A 10,911-nucleotide genomic window follows, 5' to 3' on the forward strand; every position below is an offset into this window, starting at 1 on the left:
TCAATATAGGCTATTGAAATTTTGATTTAAATGTTTTCACCAATTTTGAATATTCACCGGTGAATATTCAAAATTGGTGAAAACATTTAAATCTGTGAAATGGCAGTTTTAATATCTCAGTGGAAATGTATTCTTGACGTTATAGGAGTAGTTTCACAATAAATAAATAAATAAATCTGATTTCTAGTTGCACTCGCCTCATTTTTCCAGAGCTTTCAATCCCGTCGCACGTTCTTCATCAGCAGATGGAGTTTGCTCGGTTTAAGTAGGCTATGCTCCGTTTGCTACGTTGATTTGTGCAAATTCCATCCACTGACAAAGATCATGCGATGTGGTTGAAGGCTCTGGAAAAAGTCCTGGAGTCATTTATTTACTTTTTTTTTTTGTTAGCATACAAAGACTTCAAAGACATCAAAACTGTTCACTATCTGGTGTTATCGATCCACAAATGCCTCAACAATTAAAAGAAATGAAAATGTCCCAATATTCATTGTAGTTATCTTTAAACACAATACCACCTATTGCCTTCTTGGAACTTGAATGGCATATTCAGTAGACCTATGTATGTTATGTTTGTTTGATGTACAGGCTGATCTGACACATCCTGTGGAAGCAGGAGGCACTGTTAAATTCCTCAGAGTCTTTGCGGATGTGACAAACATGGCAACAAGACGTGACTCGTCAACAAGGACTGCATATCTCAGAGACTGAATCTATGGCTAAACATGTACCGGACATGTTCAGACTTGAAAAAAATACCCACACCACACAATGTGCACATAGACCAAATATTCTCTCTGTTAGTCTCCCTCTCTTGTCTTTTCAACAACAGACAAAGCCAGAAATATTGGTGTAATTATGGACTCAGACTAGAGCTGGGCAATATATCAATGTTATATCGATATCGTGATATGAGACTAGATGTCGTCTTAGATTTTGGATATCGTAATATCGTGATATGACATAAGTGTTGACTTTTACTGGTTTTAAAGGCTGCATTACAGTAAAGTGATGTACTTTTCTGAACTGACCAGACTGTTGTAACTGTTCTATTATTTGCTTTTATTAATTCATGAGTAATATAATAGTATATAATACTAATAGTATAACAGTCACAGGGGATATTTTTCTGCATTGAGTACTTTTACGTCTTTTTTTACTTACTTTTTTCTTTGTGATTTTACCCACATACTTTTACCAAAGTAACATTTCAGTGCAGGACTTTTACTTCAAAGTATGTTTACAGTGTGGTATTAGTACTTTTACTCAAGTACAGTACTTTTACTCAAGTACAGTAAAGGATCTGAATACTGGTCAAGCCTACAATGTGACCACCAAACATTGTTTGGGGTTACTGTATTCTTACCAAAATCTACCACCTACAGTAGTGTGTAGGATATATTGGTTCCTTTGCTTCGGGTGGATATAACCTGGACTTGCAGGCTACAGTAAATTGCAAAATGTGTTAAACCTCTGTTGTTTCTGTGCACATTAAAGTTGTTAGCTACAGGTCTGTGTTGTGTATACTGTTGGTTTTTTTTGGACATTGTAACTGACACTTTTGTAATCAGGTTTAGGCAACAGATGGAGAAGACCTGATAACACACTGGATACATGATCAGTTACATTATTATGAAACTTCTTGCTGCATTACATCTCTCTCAAATGATCTCATTTTTCAACAGTCACTGAAAGCAACACCCAACTCTTTCAGCAGTAAGTGGGTGGAGTGTTTTTGTTTTTTTCAAAGAATGAGTTCCTAGTCTACGGTGAAAAATCTCCCTATTGTTCTGCCTGGAGAATAAAAGTCATTCTAATGTGGCCTGGAGGAAGTGGGCAGGCATGACCTAGTCCAGAAGGTAAGAAAGACCCAATCGGTCTGTAATTTATCCTTTTAAACAAACAGTTTGAGGAGGAAAACGGCACCTGGCTGCTGTCACATGCACATTCTCTGTCATACTCGAAACCAGGCTTGGATAAACAATCTCATCTTTGCTCAGCTGAGCTGATGCTGTCTTTTTGGAGGTGGGATGCTCTCAGTTACTACTCCCGTACTAATGACTGAGAGCCTCCAGAGTACAACCACACCACCAGAAATAATTGTACTGCTTGACAATGATCATGGTCCTGCAGTTTGCAATTTGGGTACTCTTAGAGTACTTTGAGTCCATCAGTGTTGAGTGCATTAGTAATATAAGCGGGAGGTCGTCATAGTTTGTGACATCTGAATGCTTCATTATTACAAATTCAGTTAATATTTGGTCGGTTTTCAGAGTCTATCAATATATTGTTCAGGTAAAATACGCTTCGCTTTTTGTCAGGCATTACTTGACGCAACCTAACATAGTTTCAGGAGCAGGGCCACACCTCAAACACGCCTCTTCCGGTATTCCTACAAATACCCACCTAACCCTCTCATCTCATTCGCTCCCACATTCTGCACCCCTCGCTCCCACCCTCTTTCTGTTCCTCTCCTTTCTCCTCTTCTTAAAGGCCCTGACCCACCAACCCGATAATCGGCCGTCGGACAGTCTGGCGAGGTCGGTGACTCGAGTCTGTTTGGTGTGTTCCGTGCCGTCATCCGTCGGAGGGGCCGTCGGGCAGTCGGACTCAATGACCAATCTGATTGGTGGAGTGCTAACCCGGAAATGGCGAGCCGGATGAGTGACGAACCCCTCTCAAAATCTGACGAAAATCTTTTAAACTGACCTTTGTCGATCTGAAATGAAGACAGATTCAGCAACTGCATGGCCTAGTTCTCGCTTAAAATGTTTTCAGAAACACGTTTCAGTGAACTATTTTTGTAAAATGTGAGATAGTATTTTGAACAAGCCTCCATTATCGGTCAGCTGGAGAAGCCAGACCCATGTGACGCATTTGTCATTTCCGGTTTTAATTTTTTGTATTACGTCTCCCGCACACACAGAACGTACGCTCAAGTCGGCGTCGATTTGGTGTGTTCCGAGGCACTTTTTGGACCTCGGGGAGCTGACTGATCAGTCCGACTGCCTTTTCTGCCAACGGTCAGCCATCGGGTGGGTGTGTCAGGGCCTTTAGGTCCTAAGGGGGTCCGTTGTGCCCGGGTGCGACGGCGGACCGAAGCCTCCCCACAACGCAGTCAATGTCAAATCAACCGATGACTACAAGCGACTTTAAGTCTCACATTCCAATCATCTTTCATTATTAAATTGTTCAAATTGTGTCTGCTTGATTGTCTGGTCCTTGCTAGTGAATATCCAATATAATATAAAAAGTAACGCACACCAAGGGTTGTAGTGAGGTGCTGATCCCTGGAGGTAGACTTGAAAATAAGAAAAAGTGTTGCACTCTCTGGCTCCATATGCATATCTCTGTTTATTCTTTTCGGCGCTCAGGCCTTCGTCAAACCAACAATGGTCGGTTGTTGATTTCAAGAAGGCCTGAGTCCCGAAACGTCGTCAGAATAAATAGAGATATGCATATGGACCCAGAGTGTGCGACACTTTTTTCTTATTTTCAAGTCTACCTCCAGGGATCAGCACCTCACTACAACCAATTATTATTATATGTGATAAATAAATAAACGGAGCCGTCTGGTTCTTATTCCAACATTATAACAACCGTAATAAATCACGATGGGATGTGGTGGAAGAGTATCTTAACACATGATGTAGTATAACTGAAGGTCATTGTTCATTGCACTGTTTACCAAATGTAGCAGTGCAAACATTATTTCATAACATAACCTCAAGTTGACATTTGAATTGGCCCAATAGAAAACGTTATCAGCTTTTTCAAACCAAGATAATCAAAGTTATCTCTGCTCCAGTATGTAAAGCGTGATGACTGGAATAAATCCCAGTCACTGTGGGAGTCCGGTGAAATTACAGTCAGCTAAGTCTCAGCCATGATAATGATGAGGATGGCCGCTCTGCTCTCTGCAGCCCTGCTGCTGCTGCTTCCTGGGGCTCTGACTCAAAGTAAGCTTCAGAATAATTCATACTTCATACACTTTATATCAAATGATTTTCTTTATTACTAGATCTCAAAAATCATATAATTTTCTCTGCTGTTTTTTTCCTCATCGATCATGCAGCGAGCGAACTAGTTCCCATTGATGTGTTGGTGGAGAACAGCTTGCTAGGCACCGCTCCTGTGACGTTCAGCACTCGTGTGGCTTACAGAGGGATCCTGCTGGGTGCACTGAAGAGACTCATGGACTCCAATGCAAACTTTAAGTAAGATCATCACATCAGTAACCTGATGAACTCATTCAAAACTTTATTTGTAAAAGAAAAAATTAGCAGGAGCACTTCTGGTATCCTTTTTAACCACCGGTGCTCATGGAAGGGAATGAGGTACATGGAAAGGAGGAAGAATTATGTCTAATAAAGTCATAAAAAACCATGTTCAGGCACTCAAGGTTTGGTTACAAAAAGTGATAAAAGGCCACCCTGAGGAAGGCTCAAACCGATATGCATTGGTGTATTTTTAATGTGCTTTTTAAAGGCCCTTTATCACTTTTTGTAACCAACTTTGAGTGCCTGTACATGTTTTTTTTATGACTTTATTAGTCATAATTCTTCCTCCTTTCTGTGTTATTTATTTGCGAGTAGATAAACCTGCTGATTGGTACTTTGAAAAAGTAATTCATAATCATCTCACAAAATACATTTCAATGTTGTTTTTTTCACATAATAGGCATTTTTACAGTGGGACCCCTCTTTCTCAAAACCCTCGAACAAATCAAACAGGAAGTGCTGAAATACATTTACACATATTTCTTTGTATTATTTTGTGAAATTAATAAGACAGCTAAGCTAAACTGTAACCAAACACTGAGCCAGTACGATGGATAACATTTATTTTTCTGTAAAATCTTTAAAACTACAACACTGATACACAGAGGGAACACATGATATTATATCCACACTCACAACCACCATCATCATCATTGTACTCATGTCTTTGTATGTTGTTTGAATGTGTTTCTTTTTTAGCTTGCACTCTTGACTGCTTATCAAGTTTCCCATTTGGGATAATAAAGTGACTGAACATTAATGGGTGTCAAGAGACAGCAGACCTTTATTTTTTCAGCCAGAGAGGGCAGTGAAACACTGCTTTTCACATTAGGTTACTCTTTAATGTGACACCGACACTGGCTCAATGGGAACTCTGAATCACAGCTGGTTGACGCTGAGTGGAGGATTTAGAATTTTTAATACTTAGCACACTCATTATATAATTATGGGCGCATTGGGCGGATATCATCCCAGATGCTGTCTATACAGTCTATACAGTCTTTATTGAAATAAGAAGTGCCGAGACTCACATCAGAAGAATAATACACTTTTACGAAACAAAGATAACTATTTTAAAAAATAGAAATTCTGCTGCAAATATCGCCAATTTCAAAAGTTTATCTGCTGGACACTGTCTCCCACTGATTGTATGCATGTGGATTGAAACTATAAAATTATTTCAAATTGGAAGAAGTTTATTAACAAAAGGTACAGTTGTTGCAGATAAGATTGTGTACCAAACACTAATCTTTGACTTAGCTTATCTCAAACACTACATCACTCACATAACTCATAACTATTGGTGCACAATGTAGACCAAAACTCAGATTGTAAGTCTGATGAAAAACATAGAAAGACCTTTGTGTCATTAGAAAACTAAGAACACAAGATTGTCCAACAGTGACTTGAAGGTCACATATGAACAGATGCAGTATATACTGATTAGCCTTGTTTGGTGCACAATATAACCCCAAATAACACCAGTACCAGTAACCCTGTGTTAATGCATGGACACACATACAATTACACTTATTGCATATATATGAATCTTTTGCTCCTGTGCATGCTGGGACACTTTCTAACACACCTACCCCATGTAAGTATAATCATATGATCAGCCAGTCATATAAATACTAGTCTATATCACTTCTGGGATTGCTCCGGTGCCGCAGGAAATTCCGCCAGATTCATGTCTTTTCGCCGATGTCCGTTTCCTTCCGCTTTCTTTGTGTTGGAATTTTAAACTCTGGTGCATTTATGAGGACTATGGATAACTGCTCCTCAGATCTCTGCAGGGTAAATTGAGACAGCTCAGAAGATCTTAGCGCCACCCATGACGATTGTGATTGGTTTAAAGAAATGCCAATAAACCAGAGCACGTTTATCTCCCATTCCAGAATGCTGTGTGGACTAGCCAGACCCTCCTCCGCAGCGCTGTGGAGGAGGGTCTGGCAAAGCGAGACTATATAAATACTGATCATGGTTTCATCTCTTTACTCTGTTGCCTTTATTTAAAAATTAGAGCGCACATTGTTCAAGATAACTTCACCTAAGATTAACAAATCAATTATTCTTCTGTTTGGCCCTGCAGGTTCACCTACACAGAGGATCCAAACTATGGCCCGTACCTGGAGAGTGTGAACGGAGTGGCTGGAAATGATAAAGACCATACATACTGGGAGCTGCTGGTTAAGACTCCAGATGGCAAAATCATAAGACCTGACGTTGGTAAGTCCACTATGCAAATGTATGTTGATCAGCCTTTCTTATAGTCATTTTACTGTATATCACATTATGGATGTTTTTGTGCAGGTATTGGATGCTACATTCCCAGTGCAAACGAGCAAATCATCCTGAAATTTACTAAGTGGTGAAGATTCAGCAGCCACAGCACATCAACATTAGATCAGAGCCGGTGTTGTTTGACAATGTATTTCATAAGTGAACAAACACACAACATGCATCTGTGTTTAATGTTGAGTGATAATATCATCTGAATAAAAGATATTCTTCCGTGTGTGGATTTTAAAGGGTTTCAAAGGTTAATTAACATTAGGGATAAACAGCTGACATTATGTTTGTGTTTTGAATATACACTATGATATCCAATGTGTTTCAGCAGTCTTGTGTGCAGTGTCCTGACAGGAGGCCAATCGGCGTTTTAAAAGTCACTTTTTAATGCTGTGAGCACCAGAAATTAAATTCTAGTGAAATGTCTCAAAACCTTAGATTAGATTGTTAGATTGTAATAAGAGACAAAATGTTTGTTTTGTAATCTGGGTAAACTGACTCCACCGACTCTTTACTGTGTTCACTGAGTGTGTGCAGATTTTGGCAGGTTGTTCATATTCGAATCACAAATCCATTAGAGCAAGAGTGAGACAAAGAGAATTACATATTATCTGAAGATCTTAAAAGGCCCCTCCACTGTTTAAATGTTTAAGCCAATGTAGTAGGTTGAAAAGGCTGTATGTTTAGTTTTTGTTTAAACAGACAACCCCCCAATTTTTGTTTAATATTTGAACCATTGTAGCTAATCCTTACAGACTTATTGAAGCTATTACGCTTCCACGTCAGTAGATGGCGCTATGGCGCTGCTGTGGATCCATTAGGGAGACCGTAGCTCTTAGCTCTGCTCATGCGCAGCTCAGAAATAAACAAGTTTTGCCGTGAGCAACACGTGCTCTCTGTTGATTCAAAGGTACTGAAAAACTCACTTTTTCATATGGTATTGTATATTGTATCCTCATACTGCTTGTATCAGCAGATTATCTAAATGTTATAGAAATCGTTGTGTGATGTTGTGAGCTGATTTTGAGGTGTTTGTTTTAGGAGTAGAAAGCGTAACTTTGAAGGTAGTTGTTCCGACCAGTGTCGGCAGGCTGAGTAGTTCGTATGAACTTCGGTTTTACAATGTAGTTTTTCATAGTAGTTTGTAAGTGTAAGTTACTGATATTAGCGTCCTGTAACATAAGAAAATATGTTCTATCTTTTGTTCAGAGTATTAGCCAGCCATCAGTGAGGAAATGGTGATGAGAAATACTGTTTCAAGCTAGTTTTACATTCCCGGTCATTCAGTAACATGGCGACGCCATCTTGTCAAGTGCTAATATTAAGTGCACGTGTATGAGAGAACATAATGTGTAAGAATGTTGTATGTATGGGTGTGTATTATGCTACGGTTAAATTTGTGTTAGCAGGATAGCATTGGTTATATGTCAAAGACTGTAGGTGTCCGAGTCCAGTGAATGTGAAGTGAATGTATGGGAACTGTATGCAATTGTTTCAGAAATAAACAAGTTTTGCCGTGAGCAACACGCTAACGTGCTCTCTGTTGATTCACAGTTTTCCTTAAGCTGCGCAGTGCTTCCTAGCCTGTGTAGCCATTGCTGCCGGTCCAGATTCCCCCTAGGTCTGGTGCCGGTAACACCAACAACTACGATCTAAGCAGCCTACACCTTCCATTAGTACCATATAGTATTCATTTACCAAAGCATACAGCCATATTTTAGCTTTTATAATATTGTCCTACAATGTATCGCTGTACAGTCTCAAGAGGGACTCCTTTAAAGACAAAATGGGCCACTTGGTTTGGCTGGTTGTAAAGTTACTTTGCTAAATACAGTGCTAAATATCAAGTTTCTACCTCCCCTGCATCATTGCAAGTGCTGTCAATCATGACTTAAAGTGCTCATGTTATGCTCATTTCCAGGTTCATAATTGTATTTAGAGGTTGTACCAGAATAGGTTTACGTGGTTTAATTTTCAGAAAACACCATATTTTTGTTGTACTGCACATTTCTGCAGCTCCTCTTTTCACCCTGTGTGTTGAGCTCTCTGTTTTAGCTACAGAGTGAGACATCTCACTTCTGTTCCATCTTTGTTGGGAGTCGCACATGCGCAGTACCTAGGTAAGGACTGCTAGCCAGTCAGAAGCAGAGTATGAGGGCGTGCCATGTTAGCAGCTAGGTGAGCATTATAACGTGTGTTACAAAGTGACACAAAATGAGGCGTGTTTGTCTCTGAAGTAAAGGCTGGACTACAATAGAGCTGTTTGGAGCAGTTTGTGAACAGTGTTTTCTGTTGGAGATGGTAAGTCCCTTTGAGGTGGACTCTTGGCTTTTTGACTTTGTAAACCTATAACATGCACAAAAAAGATATATAACAAAATGAAGGAAAGAGAAATAGCCAAAAAGCATAATATGAGCACTTTAAACCATTTCCCTTTCCAAGGATATATAACTCCACCCTTCAGGCCTGTGACTCTCTTTTCCCTCCAAACCAAACCACACCAGGCAGAACAAAGAGTGTATTGATGTGAGTTGAATGGACATTTTCACCTGTATTGTCATCATCATCATGAATGTTTTGCCTAATTTGTTATTATTAACTGTTTAACGCTATTCAGATCCGCAACATTTTCTTTAAATATTCATTTGTTTAGATGAAATCATCCATCCACCATCCACAAACCCACAACCAAGGGTAAACCATTTATCTGCATTGACGACAATAAAATGTTGGACCGGCACCACTGGATCCTGGATTTAAATGTGCAAACCACATCAGATGTTTAGTGAGCCAACGCCATCAACACAAAAGAGTTTGTTTTTTCTTACACAGATTTGATGCTGTAAAAGAGATTTTTATTTTTGTTTCTTGATTCATACAGACATTACATTCAGATTCACACAAAGCAGGTGTATAACAGTAGTATGTTATCCTAATCCCTCTTTAAAGAAGGAATGAGAAAGTATCTGGTTAACAAGCAGAACAATTTAAGGTGAAGGTAGGGATTCCATTGGGAAAATAAAGTCAGCTCTTTGCTGGTCAGTACTATTAACAGTACTGGTTTTCTTACTGTATTTAACACACTGTTTACATTAGCGGCCATTTATTACACCTTTATTTCTCGCTAAATAAGAAACACAAATTAATTTTTAGTTGAATCATAATCTGTGAAATACATAATCATACAGTTGAATCTGGCTTTGATCCCATGGTGATTTCCAGCAGCTGCTCGTCCTTTAGTACTTGGCATAGTTCAGGATGATTAGGTCATTCGGATTTGGGATGTAACATCCAATACCTGCAAACAAAATCAAGATGCAACAAGATTATACATTTTCATTAAGAACAAGATACTGTGGATGTTGACTGCATAAAGACAAAGGTGTTCTCTTGGTTGACTCACCAACATCAGGTCTGAATGTTTGGTTGTTCGCAGGCTTGACTAGCAGCTCCCAGTAGGTGCGTTTCTGTTGACTTCCAGCCAAACCGTTTACACTCTGTAGGAACGGGCCATAGTTTGGATCCTGTGTGTAGGTGAACCTGCAAGGACAACAGGAGATGGGATATTTGTGATTCATATAGGTGACTTTTACTTTAATGTTCCTTGTGGCTTTACTCAGACATGATAGCACATTTATAGAAAGAGCTTGGGGGTGGCAGCAGAGAGAGAGAACAGCGCGGAGTTAAACATGTTATGGTAGCAAGGAAGAAGAGGTTGCAACACTGATTTGAAAACCTTTTTTTACCGTTGAAGTCTTAGTTAATGACCAATGCCCCCCTCTTCTAACAGTGAGTCCACTGATAAACGTTCCCATCAAGTTCATAATTGGACATGATTTGATGGTGAATTCTGCAGCATTTGATTTTTGGATTCATAATAATTTATTTATTTTACAAAGATACTAAAAGACACTGCAATTCTATGATGGATTAAAAAAGCTTGCTTCTAAACAAAAAAAAGTAAGTCTCTACACTGTATTGATCTGGAGATATTAAATAAGATATATAAAGTGTTGTGAATGACGTGTTTTTCTGTCTGTGACAGCGCCGACCTAATAGGGTTAATGCGAACAGCTGATGTGATATTACCTAAAGCCTTTGTTTGACTTCTGCAGTCTCGTCAGTCCACCCAGCAAGATTCCTCTGTAAACCACAGAAGTGCTGTAGGTCTTATTGGGACTGTTGTTTACAGAGTTTTCCACCACAACACGGATGGGATATAGAGTGGGATCTGAAAAAAAGGAAGTCAAAGTTGGTTAAGAAAATACAATAACGAGGATAAACAATATCCTATAACTGCAATAATACAATTGAATTATTATCAATGGCCACAGCTGAG

Source organism: Sander lucioperca, chromosome 5 (assembly GCF_008315115.2).
Source record: "Sander lucioperca isolate FBNREF2018 chromosome 5, SLUC_FBN_1.2, whole genome shotgun sequence".
Classification (NCBI taxonomy): domain Eukaryota; kingdom Metazoa; phylum Chordata; class Actinopteri; order Perciformes; family Percidae; genus Sander; species Sander lucioperca.